Consider the following 13,436-nt stretch of genomic DNA (forward strand, 5'->3'; position numbering starts at 1 on the left):
ACGTAAAGAATGTTTGATCACTTTTCAGGAAGACATCCTATGAATTTAAGCCAATCATAGGGTCTTAAAGCTCATTTTCAGAACTCAAAATATGTGATCTCCAATCAATTCACTAAACTAAAGTGAATCTAAGTCTAATATGTGTTTCTAACCAAGATCAGAAATAAAAGCATAACCTAACTAATAAACAGAATAAAGTCATTGGATAAAAATCACAAATATGAACTAAACCTGCTTAGAATGGTGTATCAATTGATGAATTATTATCCAGGAATACATCTTGTTCATAATATGCCCACCTTGGGGTCTCAAGTTCTAATATAGAACTTAAAATGAATAACAACCAATTGATTTACAAAAACAAAACAGATTCAACTCAACTTTACAATTTTTAACCAAATCTAAAACTAAAACACAATTAAACATATTCTACACATTTAAATTCCTAATTAACACCAACTGACAAAAACAAAAAAAAAATGATTCAGAAAATTTCTTTATTTATTGAACTCCTATCCAAATCGAGAAGACATCTCGATAATGCATGCCTACCTCGGGATCGTTTAATTCCTAAAAGAAATTTTAGATGTGCAGATTTACGAGTTCAATTTATTTTCAATGAAAAACAATCACATACTCACACAAGAATACGAAAAAATTGAAAAAACAAAATCAAATTAACAAAATTATCAAACACTCAACACATAGAAACATAAAAAACAAAAGTATCATTAACGAGAAACAAGAATACACGAAAATATATCGAATAGAATGCGAGCAAGAACATGAGAACTCGAATTTTCTAAAAATGCGCTAAACAAATGTAAACTGTAAAAATAGTAAAAGTGTATATGTACATGGAAAAAGACCCTTTATATATGGTCAAAAGACCTTTTATATAGGGTCAAAAGACTAGAACAAAGGAAGGGGAAACCTTGATACTTGGCACTTAAAATCTTCTTCTTGACGCTTCCTTCAAATCGAACGGCAAATCTTCTTTTCGAACTTCAGCCCTCCGATCAACTTCTAACATATCCATCTAGCTTTGGTCACATGCTTCTTCTTTAATCTTCTGGGCAAGTGGTCCTTGAGCCCTGGAGCTCTACTCTCTATCTTCGTTTCACGTTCTCTCTAAAAAAAACCTAGCACGAAGAGTGCACTAGAGAGTTTCTTTTCTTTTCCCAAAATGAAGTGCTCTAGTGAAGAACCAGTTGTGCACCAAAACGATGTCGTTGCATTAAATTGGATTTCAGCCCAAGTCCAACCAGTAGCATTCCAATTTGCTTCCAATCAACTCAAGGCAGCGACCCAACTTCATCACCAGGGTGTTGCTCCCTCCACCACCCCAGGTGCTCCCTACACCTCCCCACTATTTTCTTTATTCCAAAATTATCCTATATCAATTTAACTTTTACCATTTAACTTTATTTACTTTTTTTTTAAAACTCTAAATTTTTCTACATTCCTACACCTCCACCCTTCAACACCTGCACATACCGCGGAAGGGGAGTTCCGTTCTGCCCAAACTCTCGTCAGCCATATCAACTTCTACTGCCATGACCGTGCAAAGATCATGAGCGAATGCTTGTGTTAAAAGAATCACTAATTCGATCAGGATTTGTCAAATCCTCATATGATTTTAGCATTATATGATGCAACATTTTATAGGGCAACATGGTTTTTCAGCAGCAACTTTCCTTTCATCTGTCCATGATGCTGCAGTTTATTTCAAATTCGTCCAAATCTCACTTTCACTTTTTTTTTCTGATATGAAAAATAGTATTCACATAGTTCGATGGTAAATATTAACTATTTCAAGTGTTGTAGTGAGAACAAAGTTGCTCAACATATAAATTTTATTATAAAATTGCATCTGAAAAAAATAAAATAAACTATATCTATATTTTCTTGCCGAAGCTCCTCTGGTTTCTCTTGCTCCTATATCTCTCAATCCTCACTTTCTTCTCCTTTGGGCTATAAGGACTGGTTCTGCTCATTTCTTCTATGATCAAGCTACTTTCACTCGACAATGGATTATCTGAATGATGATAATATTGCATCGAAATCTCTGTATATACAAAAGATCACCAAAAAATCAATTTGCATTACAACAAAATCATTTACAAATGTATTAAGATTTCACTTCCACTTTTCTCCAATTCCATAATCTCCAACAAAAGCAAAGTTTAATTTATACTTTATGTTTTGGAACTCGCCTTTGAATCAAACTTGCCCAGGGCAACTTGGTGGTGCTGCGGCTGCTGAGCGGCGGCAAACTGCATTGGTGACAACGTGGATGCGTCTTTGATAACAGTTGAAAAACTGTTATTTTCATGCTTAAAATTGATACTAAAAGCAACCTTTAGACTTAGAAACTAGCTTGAAATCATACTTTTATCTATATTTTCAAGAAATAAGAGAGCTGGACAGGTTTATGCTTGATTTCAGTGTTTTTGTGCAGGTTTTAAGGTGAATTTGGTGAAAGAAGTGAAGAAGGAGAGAGATGGAATCAGAAAAGACATCAAAAAGTGCAAAAGGAGAAGCCGAAGTTACCGCTCAGCGGCATTTTACCGCTGAGCGGCACTCAAGAGGTTGCGGGAGGTCCGTTGAGGGGCAAAATGGCCGCTGAGGGGAGAAAACGAGACGCGCAATCACCACTGAGCGGTATTTTACCGCTGAGCGGCACTCTAATGGGCTTGGGCTTGACTTTTTGTAATTTACGAATGGTATTTAAGCCTTAGGGTTTCCTAGGGTTAGGCATCTTTGGCAGAAACGAGGCAAACACTCTCTCTTCCACCCCTTTGAAGGAGGATCTTGGATGCTCAGGCTACCTCTTCACCTTTTCAGGGTTTATTCTTTCATACTTTCATTGTAATTCATCTAGGTTCACTATGAATATGGTGAACTAAACCTTGTATGTTTGTTGGGGAATCAATGTAATCTCTTGAAGCTCTCATATATGGAATTTATGCTTGCATCTTTTAATTAAGACTTATGCTTTCTTTCATCATTAGTTAGGGTTTTTCCTCTTTGCTTAATGCTTGCATTGTTTAACTCATTCTAATGCATGATTATTGGTTTTGTCGATACGGACACGTACGGGGAAGTCTAGATCCGGGGAATTTCTCCCAATATTATATTGGTTGTCGTTAAGCTCCTGCACTTATGAACTAATCATTAGGAATGCTAGGAATTGTATGAACTCGTGATTAGGGAGAAGCCATCTAGAATGGTACTTTAGAGAGTGGCATTAACAATGATGATTTGAATGTTGAATTCCTAAAATGTATGAGAGTGGATGAGATGAAATTGACCCCCAACAACATATTCATTCATATATTCCATTGAAAGTGTTTATCTTTTGTCTTTGCCATTGATCAAACTTCATGCATACATGTTTATTTTTTGTCTTGCATATTAAAATCCAAATATTTCGTTTGTAAGTCCTAGCTAATCAACAAATCACATAACTAAACTAGGCCGTGAGTCCTTTGGGAAGAACGATACTTGGTCTTACCAAGTTTATTACTTGAACGATTCGGTCATACTTGCCGATTGTGAAACAAGTTTGTGACATCATATTTTGGTGCTTACAAATTTGTCCATCAAGTTTTTGGCGCCGTTGCCGGGGACTCGTGGTTTAACTAGTTAATTTGTGTGATTATTGATTATCTTTGACTTTAAATTTGAATTTCTGTTTTTATTTTTTCTGTTTTTATTTTATTTTATTTTATTTTATTTTATTTTATTTTCTGTTTTTATTTTTATTTTATTTTATTCTCTGAATCTTATAACTTCTCCTATATCTTTTTGGGCTAACAATTGTTTTTAGGGTTTTGTGCCTAATGTCTGCAGAATGCAATTTGGTCAAGAATTTAACTATATGGGCACTCAATTCTACCAAAGTAATCTCAATCACTGGTGGGAACCTCACTCAAGCATGGATCAAAGCCAATTTTGGCAAGCTGCTGGACAATTTGAGAACCAACCACAACAACAATGGCAGCAACAACCCTTTCTATCAGGAAGTTTGGATAGGTTGGAGGACACCCTTCAACGATTTTTGAAAAATTCTGACTCTACTCAGAAAAGCATTGAAGAATCATTTAAAAGAATGGAGATGCAACTTCATTACATCAGTCAGAGATTGAATGATGAGGTTAATACTGAAGTTAACCTTAAGGAGGAAGGGCAAATCATTATCACCGAAAGTGACAAGATTCTTGATAAGGAAAAATTAGAGGAAGATGAAGAAAGGGTAGAGAGAAAAGAGAAAGAAGAGTTGAGTGAGAAAAATAAAGATGAAGAAAAAGAGAAAGAAGTGGTTGAGAGAGAAGAGAGAAAGAAGATTTGTGTGAAAATAAAGAAGTTGAAAAGAAAAAGAAAAGGGAAGAAAAAAATGAAAGAAAGGAAAAAGAGAAAATTTAGGGAGAGAAAAAGGAAGAAAAAGAAGATTAGAGGAAAGAAGAAGAAATCATATGAAAAATCCCATTCTCATCTAAAGAAGATTCATAGGAAGGAAAAGAAATTTAAGTGCTTAATGGAAATCTTCAAGAAATTGGAGATTAAAGTTCCTATGATTGAGACACTGCAACAGGTTCCTGGTTTGATCAAATTTCTGAAGAAGTTCAGTAGGAAGAAGAAAAAGAAGAAGGAACTTGAGCTTTACTGGGTCAAGCTAATGACGTTAAAAGAGCGCTTGCTGGGAGGCAACCCAGTGATTTAAAAACTTTTGATTTTATTTTGTTTTTGTACCTTTTAATTTGTGGACATTATCTTGTAAATATTGTGTTGGATCCAGCATCTACTGAAGGATGCTAGAGGGTTAAGTATCTACTGAAGGATACTAGGTTTGTAACACCTACTGATGGGTGTTAGTGAGTAAATTTTGCACCTACTGATGGGTGTTGGTGGATTTTGGGTCAGGCTCGTGACGTTAAACAAGCGCTACCTGGGAGGCAACCCAGTTGATTGATTGTTTCTGTTTGTTTATTTTAGTTAGGATTTGCATAAGCATTTTTTACATTGAATTGCAGGGAACCCAGGAGGGGCATGTAGGGAAGACACGTAGGTTAAGAAAAGAAGGAGAAGAGCACATCACGAAAGTGCCGCTGAGCGGTATTTTACCGCTGAGCGGTACTCTCGCAGATTGGGCTTTAGTTCCCCTTAGCGGGACCCGAGCCCATTAGGGTATTTTTAAACCCTAAGCTGCGCAAAGTCTTATACTTTCTGGCTTTTCTCTGCACAAACACTTCCACACACCTTCTCCTAGGTTTTCCACATTTTTTCACTCTTCCCTCTTAAGAAAATATCTCTTCCACTCACTTTTTCACTAGTGTGCCATCAAAGTTTGGGGTTGGAAGAGAGCATTCTAGCTTGGAAGCATTCTCATTGCATCTATCATCTCCACCCAAGTAAGTAAAATGCATTTTGTTCATTCTAGGGTTCTTGAATTTGAATGTGATTGTCAAAGCATGAATATTTAGGGGTTTTGATTTCTATGCATGATTTGATGATATATTTGATGTTTGAACCGATTAAACTGCATGATCATGAACTGGAAAACTGAAAATTGCATTTGGGTGGAGTTAGGACAGCTTTAAAATAGGTTTTTCAAAAATCTGCAGAGTTACCGCTGAGGGGTAATCTGCCGCTGAGCGGCACTCTGCCAGATTTGGTTTTTCTGAATTTTTGTGTGTTGGACTGTGGCACTGGTGGCACTGAGGGGAAATTCTGGCCCTCAGCGGTGGTTTAGCTTCGAAAGGAGTTGTGTTCTGTGTTTTACTAATGATTAACATCATGTTCTGTGGTTTTGTTTATGTTTTGAATGTAGGAATGGCATCTTCATCAGGAAAAAGATTGAAAACCATGGCAACCAAGAGAAAGGAAAAGGAACCAGAGCAACCCCATTCTGGCAGGTTCCTCTCTAGGAAACATGAGAAGCACTTTAGGGTGGTTCAGGACAGGAGACTTCTGATGGAGAGAAAGGTTGGAATGATACCTAACTTTTCTCCTCAATTTGGAGAGCAAGTGTTAGGGAATGATTGGGGAAAGCTAGCCACTTATCCTGCACCTGCCAACATAGCTGTGGTGAAGGAATTTTACACCAATGCAAAGAAGATTGGTGATTATCCAGCTGAGAATTATTTGGGCTATGTCAGAGGCCATGCTATCAGGTATGACCCTGATTCTATCAACAACTTCCTGGATACTGTGTGGGCTGGTGAGCAATGTCAGTTTGCTCTTTGCATGGAGGAAGGTGCTGATTTTGAGGATGTGGAGAGAGTGTTGTGTATACCTGGAGGACACTTCCAAAGGAATAGATCTGGCTCAGTGGTTAACATTAGGAGGATAGATTTGAATCCTCTTGCAAAATATTGGATGGCATTTTCTCATGCCAACATTCAGCCATGTTCACATGTGTCAGATATTACTCTCAGCAGGGCACTATTCATCTACTGTGCTATCAGAAATTTGAATGTTAATATTGGGCAGGTGATAGCTGATGAAATTAGTGTATGTGCTAACACCTCAAACAACAAAGCACCACTAGGACATCCTTCTTTGATCACTCACCTTTGCAAGCTAGCTGGGGTGGACACTTCTGTTCCACCATTTGAGAGGCCAAGGAAAGCTATTGATGAGGCTTATTATAGACAGTACTGTGGAGGTGAGAATGTAGCTCAGCCAGTTCCACCACGCCGGGCTCGTAGAGAGAGAGGGCCAGCACAGAGCCAGACATCTGCTGATACACATGAAGCAGAACCATTCCAGATGAGGGACATGTATATGTCTCTTATAGATGCTCAGTTGCAGTCCATTCACAGAGGGCAGGTGGCCACTGCTGAGATGATAGTGGGGATGTATGATACACCTCCAGCCCACAGGTGGACTATGGATGAATTTCACAATGTAGTAGCTTGGCCAGAAGATCCAGTACATGGAGGAGGAGCTGGAGCAGCTGAAACTTCAGCTAGAGAGATGGAAGAAGATGAAGCTGAGGAGGAGGATGCATTTGATGATGATGAAGATGAGGAGGAAGAGGAAGATACAGAGGACATCTCAGACTGATTAGGAGCTGAGATAGCATTTACTGATGAATGCTATCATATGATTATGCTTTTGTGGTTTAAGTTTTCTGAACTTATTTATTTTTGTTTTTAGATTAGGGTTTGATGTACTTTATTGAACACCTGGTTTGTTATGATGGTTTGCTATTAACTGTGATTGTGTGATAAGTACTGCTTGATGATGCTTATTGATTGATTGATGTTGAGATAGATATGCACATTAAAATGCTTATACAGGTGATTCACAAGCTTTGTGAACAAATGCATGATATCATGATTGTGATTGTGAGATTAAGCAGGATGTGTATGTCAAATGTGAATGAGCTTATATGTGAGGATTTGAGCTCCAGAGTTTTTGGTATGATTGAATGCTATTACTTTGAAAGCATGAATGATTTTGCCCAGGTTTTCTATGATTGAATCAATTGATTGTTTTGCATCATGTGATCAAGGCCATTTGTTGGAACCCTTTTTATTGGCCAAATTCATAAAGTTAGCCTACTAAAAGAGAACACATTGTGTTCTATCCTTTGAACCCTTAGCCTTGAACATACACTGAAAACCTTTGATTGAAAATCTTTACCTTGAGTTAAGTAGAAGATCTTGTGTGGTATTGTTGAATGTTCAAGTTTGGGGTTGTTGGGAAAACATGAAAAGAAAAGCATTGAGCTAAGAAGCTAAAAAGTCAGAATATACAAAGAGAAAAGAAAAAGAAGTAAAGCTCAATGCAAATGCAAAGGTAAAAGAAAGTTGGGAATGAATAAGATGATTGTGTTGTTATGATTCTCTTAACTCAAGGATTTTGTGATCCAGAAAAACCAATTTTCTTGTTAGCCCAGCCACATTATAAGCCATTGAAAAGTCCTTGTGATGATGCATGCTTGTGAATGTTTTTGATTGTGGTAAAATGAAAGGCAAAGTTGATTCATGTGACATTGTGATAGTAGAGTGAATGAGTGATTACCTCTTATACACTTGTGTGGTGAGTGAAACACTTTACCTAGTGAGGAAATATTCCATAAGCACATGAACATCCATGCTTAATTGATTGATCATTCATGAAAAATAGCATTTGTTGGAATTTAAATGACTTTGTGAACACTAAAGCATGTGCACATCTTGAATGAACTCTTGGTCATAAGTTTGATTGAAGTTGTTACTTATCTTGAAAAAGAGGATTTTTGAAGGAGTGAATCATCATATGAATTCGTTGAAGATGGAGTTACATCTTGTTTTGCTTGAGGACAAGCAAAGTTCTAAGTTTGGGGTTGTGATAACAGTTGAAAAACTGTTATTTTCATGCTTAAAATTGATACTAAAAGCAACCTTTAGACTTAGAAACTAGCTTGAAATCATACTTTTATCTATATTTTCAAGAAATAAGAGAGTTGGACAGGTTTATGCTTGATTTCAGTGTTTTTGTGCAGGTTTTAAGGTGAATTTGGTGAAAGAAGTGAAGAAGGAGAGAGATGGAATCAGAAAAGACATCAAAAAGTGCAAAAGGAGAAGCCGAAGTTACCGCTCAGCGGCATTTTACCGCTGAGCGGCACTCAAGAGGTTGCGGGAGGTCCGCTGAGGGGCAAAATGGCCGCTGAGGGGAGAAAACGAGACGCGCAATCACCGCTGAGCAGTATTTTACCGCTGAGCGGCACTCTAATGGGCTTGGGCTTGACTTTTTGTAATTTACGAATGGTATTTAAGCCTTAGGGTTTCCTAGGGTTAGCCATCTTTGGCAGAAACGAGGCAAACACTCTCTCTTCCACCCCTTTGAAGGAGGATCTTGGATGCTCAGGCTACCTCTTCACCTTTTCAGGGTTTATTCTTTCATACTTTCATTGTAATTCATCTAGGTTCACCATGAATATGGTGAACTAAACCTTGTATGTTTGTTGGGGAATCAATGTAATCTCTTGAAGCTCTCATATATGGAATTTATGCTTGCATCTTTTAATTAAGACTTATGCTTTCTTTCATCATTAGTTAGGGTTTTTCCTCTTTGCTTAATGCTTGCATTGTTTAACTCATTCTAATGCATGATTATTGGTTTTGTCGATACGGACACGTACGGGGAAGTCTAGATCCGGGGAATTTCTCCCAATATTATATTGGTTGTCGTTAAGCTCCTACACTTATGAACTAATCATTAGGAATGCTAGGAATTGTATGAACTCGTGATTAGGGAGAAGCCATCTAGAATGGTACTTTAGAGAGTGGCATTAACAATGATGATTTGAATGTTGAATTCCTAAAATGTATGAGAGTGGATGAGATGAAATTGACCCCCAACAACATATTCATTCATATATTCCATTGAAAGTGTTTATCTTTTGTCTTTGCCATTGATCAAACTTCATGCATACATGTTTATTTTTTGTCTTGCATATTAAAATCCAAATATTTCGTTTGTAAGTCCTAGCTAATCAACAAATCACATAACTAAACTAGGCCGTGAGTCCTTTGGGAAGAACGATACTTGGTCATACCAAGTTTATTACTTGAACGATTCGGTCATACTTGCCGATTGTGAAACAAGTTTGTGACATCATATTTTGGTGCTTACAAATTTGTCCATCAGTCTTGCAGGGAGAAAAAATGGTCAACGGATGTTGACATCCGTTTGTCCTTCAACGGAGGTTGACATCCGTTCATTGACATCCAATATTACTAAAGGGTAAAAGAGTAATGTGGAGGTATAGGTAGTCGTGTGTGGTGGTGGAGGGAGTAACTCCCTCGTCACCAATGTTTAGTGCAGCATCAGCCCAATCATCAAATGCACAATAGCGGCCCATTATTCTTCAATCAACATCATCCCCAAACGTGGCAGCAACTTTCCAATTTAACCAGCCCAATTTTTTCCAATGTAGAGACCCAATCCTGAAATTTCAATTCAACTATGAACAAAAAAGACAAATAGCAATTAAAGCAAGAGTATTTTAGTAATTCAAAATTAAAAGAAAAATAAAGAAAAGGATTTTTATTAAAAGATTTTCTATAAAAAAAATTAATATCCTAATTATTTACAAACACTAAAAATTACTCCTAAAAACCTAATTTTAACTAAAATTTTACAAAACTAAAAAATTAAAAGAAAAAAACTAAACCTAATCTAATTCTGCAAAATTAAAAAGTAAAAAAAGCTAAGAACACTAGTGCAATTAAGGTATACCGCCTCGGTCATTTTCATTTATAGACACCGGTTCTACGACCGGTGCATATTCAAACGAGGTAAAAAGAATGGAACTTTTGACTCGGTTCTGAACCGAATCAAAAGGATTCAGATTCTGACTCGGTTCACACACAACCGAGGCAATAAAGTTTTTTAATTTTTTTATTTTCAACCGAGATCAGTGTTGTTGTTATGTTTGTTTATTCTCTTTGTGGTTAAACTTCTTTCTCTTTTCTGCAATTTTCTTCATCCATGTCTTTGGACAAAATTACTTTGACAAACAAACTCAGATGTCTAAGAAGGGGGAACAGGAAGCAAAGAGAGCAGACGGGAGATCCAAACCAAAATCAAAAAATCAGAGATCCATTTTGCCATCCACCTGCAAAGAAACAAAACCAAAAACCAAAAAACACAGAAAAGGGTTTCCGCCATTGCAGCCGCCGTCGCGGGCTGTCTCGCCGCACCATCGCGGGCTCCCGCTGCACCGTTGCGGGCTGTCTCGCCGCACCGTCGCGGGCTCCCGCTGCACCGTCGCGGGCTCTCGCCGCACCGTCGCGAGCTCCCTCGCCGTCGAGATCTCTCTCGCCTCGTCGCGCTGTCGAGATCTCTCTCGCCTCGCCGCGCCGTCGGAGCTCTCTCGCCTGGCCGCACCCGAGTCGTCTCGCCTGGCCGCACCCGAGTCGTCTCGCCTGGCCGCACCCGAGTCGTCTCGCCTCACCGCACCGTCTCGCCTCACCGCACCGTCGCGAGATCTGTCCTCGTCGCACCGTCGCTGCACCATCTCGTCTCGTCACCGTCACCGCCTCGTCTCGTCAGATCTCGTCTCGTCTCGCCTCGCCGCATCATCGCCGCACCGTCGCCGCACCGTCCTAGGGATGTAGAGGGAGAAGTCATCTGGTGAGAGAATGATGGAGTTGAGGGAGAGGGGACTGGAGAATGGGAGGGGTTGCAAGAGAGGAGGGAGGGGATGAGGGAAAGTGAAACGTGAAATGGGAAATGGGAAATGAAATAGAAGTAAGAATAATGAAAGGGTTTGAATGGAAAGCCTGGCTCACTGAAAAGGTGCAACACGTTACGCCTCGGTTCGATTATTAACCGAGGTCGTAGCGATAGAAACCTGCTTTACTGGAAAACGTGCAGGTTCTTGTGTCTCGATCCTGCATTAACAGGTGTCGTAAACGTTTTATGTCTCGGTTCTTTATATATCCGAAGCATATAATTTCATCTTAATTTCCAAACTGCCACCACTCTTTAAATGCTTCGATTTTTATAAAACCGCGGCATATATCACGAGTTAAAAAGGTGTTTTTTTACTAGTGAAAAAACTCCTAAACACAGCAAAATATACAAATATATAGAGTTATCATACTTCAAGATGGATGAGATGGTCAAAGGTCAATCTAAAATTTATGGTATCAGGAATTAGACTTAAGTCCATCTTGTAACTTGTTATGAATTTATTATTAAATATTATTGTATAGTATAGATTTGATATTTTTTTATTATCTTTGTATTTTGTTATTATTTTTTGTAATTGAAATATTTTCTTATTATTTTGAGTATAGATGATTTATAACCGTTTTGTTTATAAATAAAATATTAACTTCTAACAATCGAAATTGTTTTGGTTTAAGGTAGTCATTAACAATTAGAGAGTTCACTTTATTTTTTTTATCCAGTTAAAGGCACATAACTTTTTACCGTCATTGTCCATAATTTTGTAAAATAATTTGACATAAAAAAATATTTTTTAAAATATAAATTACATTTAAAATAATTTCAAATTAAAATAAAAATTAATTATAAAATATTAAGTAATAAATAATTACAATTAGAACGTTAAATTAAAATAAATTACTCTATTTTCTTATTATTTAAATATTTTTTAATTAATTATTGTATTATAATAAAAATGTAATATTAATAGAATACTAAAAATAATAAATTATATTAAAAAAATAATAGAAATATTTAATATAATTGATTATATATATAATAAAAATATTTATAACATATCAACAAACTAGTTTATGAATATTTTATATGTAATATTTAGTAGCTTACAACCGATAAAATAAGACATTATAAGATTGATAAATAAATATAGGTTTAAACTCTCATTTGTTCCTCGTATTTGTGTGTCAATCTTAAGTGAGTCATCGTTTTTTTCGGTCTCAATCGGATCCATAAACTTGTTAAAATGAGTCAATTAAGTCCTCTCCGTTAATTTATCAGTAACGTCGTTTGCCTGTGTTGAGTTGTAATTTATTTTAGTTGACGAGGCATTGTATATTAAATTAGATTGGTGTTCTGTTGTGTGATTAGATTGTCACGTGTGATTTTATTAGCCCTAAAACTTAATATTTAGAGAAACCCTGATTTCTAAAGTGTTTAACATGTTCGTTTTGGGTAGGAAGAATTCTGGAAGCACTGCTCAAGTAACGAAATGTCTAGTTCATCTTCTTCTTGCAAATGCACGGGTTGGGGCTTTCAACATAGTTCTGCCAATGGGAGCAGGTTGGGTGTAAAACCCAGTTGCTTTTGTGGTCGGCTTGTAGTCTTCCGGATTGCCAAAACCCCTAAAAACAAGAGCAAAAGATTTTGGGGTTGCCCTAACTTCAAGGTGAGTTTAATGGAAGCAGAAATGTGAGTTATTTTCTAGTTTTGATTTTCCACAAGGTAGGAGTTTTGATTTCATTGACGAGGGAGTGTGTTTTGTTCTTCCACAGGTTAGGAGTGAAGATTTTGTTGGATGCAACTTCTTTGAGTGGTGCACTGAAGAATTAATTGATTCTCGAAATGTGGTGAATGTAGAAGACAGTAGTGCAAGTGCAAGAAATGAAGAAGTGGGTAGAAGTTTGATGAAGATGGAACAAAGTGTGATGAAGATGGAAGAAAGAGATGTTTAAAAGTTGAAAATAGGTTGTTTGGAGAAAAGTGTAGTTATTTTGGAGAAAATGATGAAGGTTTTAATGGGGATGGTGTTTGTTACATGTGTTTGTAATGTAATTTTTCTAGATTTTTCTAGATTATTCACAATGAATTCAACCAAAGTACATTCTCAATCAAATTCTATTATACTTAATCATGTCTAAACATAAATCTCTTAACCAAATTAAAAGCTAATTAATCAAAGTAAATTCTCAATTAATTATAGTTGAAAGGATGGCTCGCGCAGGAGGATGCTCGCGCTCTAAACT

This window comes from Vigna angularis, chromosome 6, assembly GCF_016808095.1.
Source record: "Vigna angularis cultivar LongXiaoDou No.4 chromosome 6, ASM1680809v1, whole genome shotgun sequence".
In the NCBI taxonomy this organism is placed as follows: domain Eukaryota; kingdom Viridiplantae; phylum Streptophyta; class Magnoliopsida; order Fabales; family Fabaceae; genus Vigna; species Vigna angularis.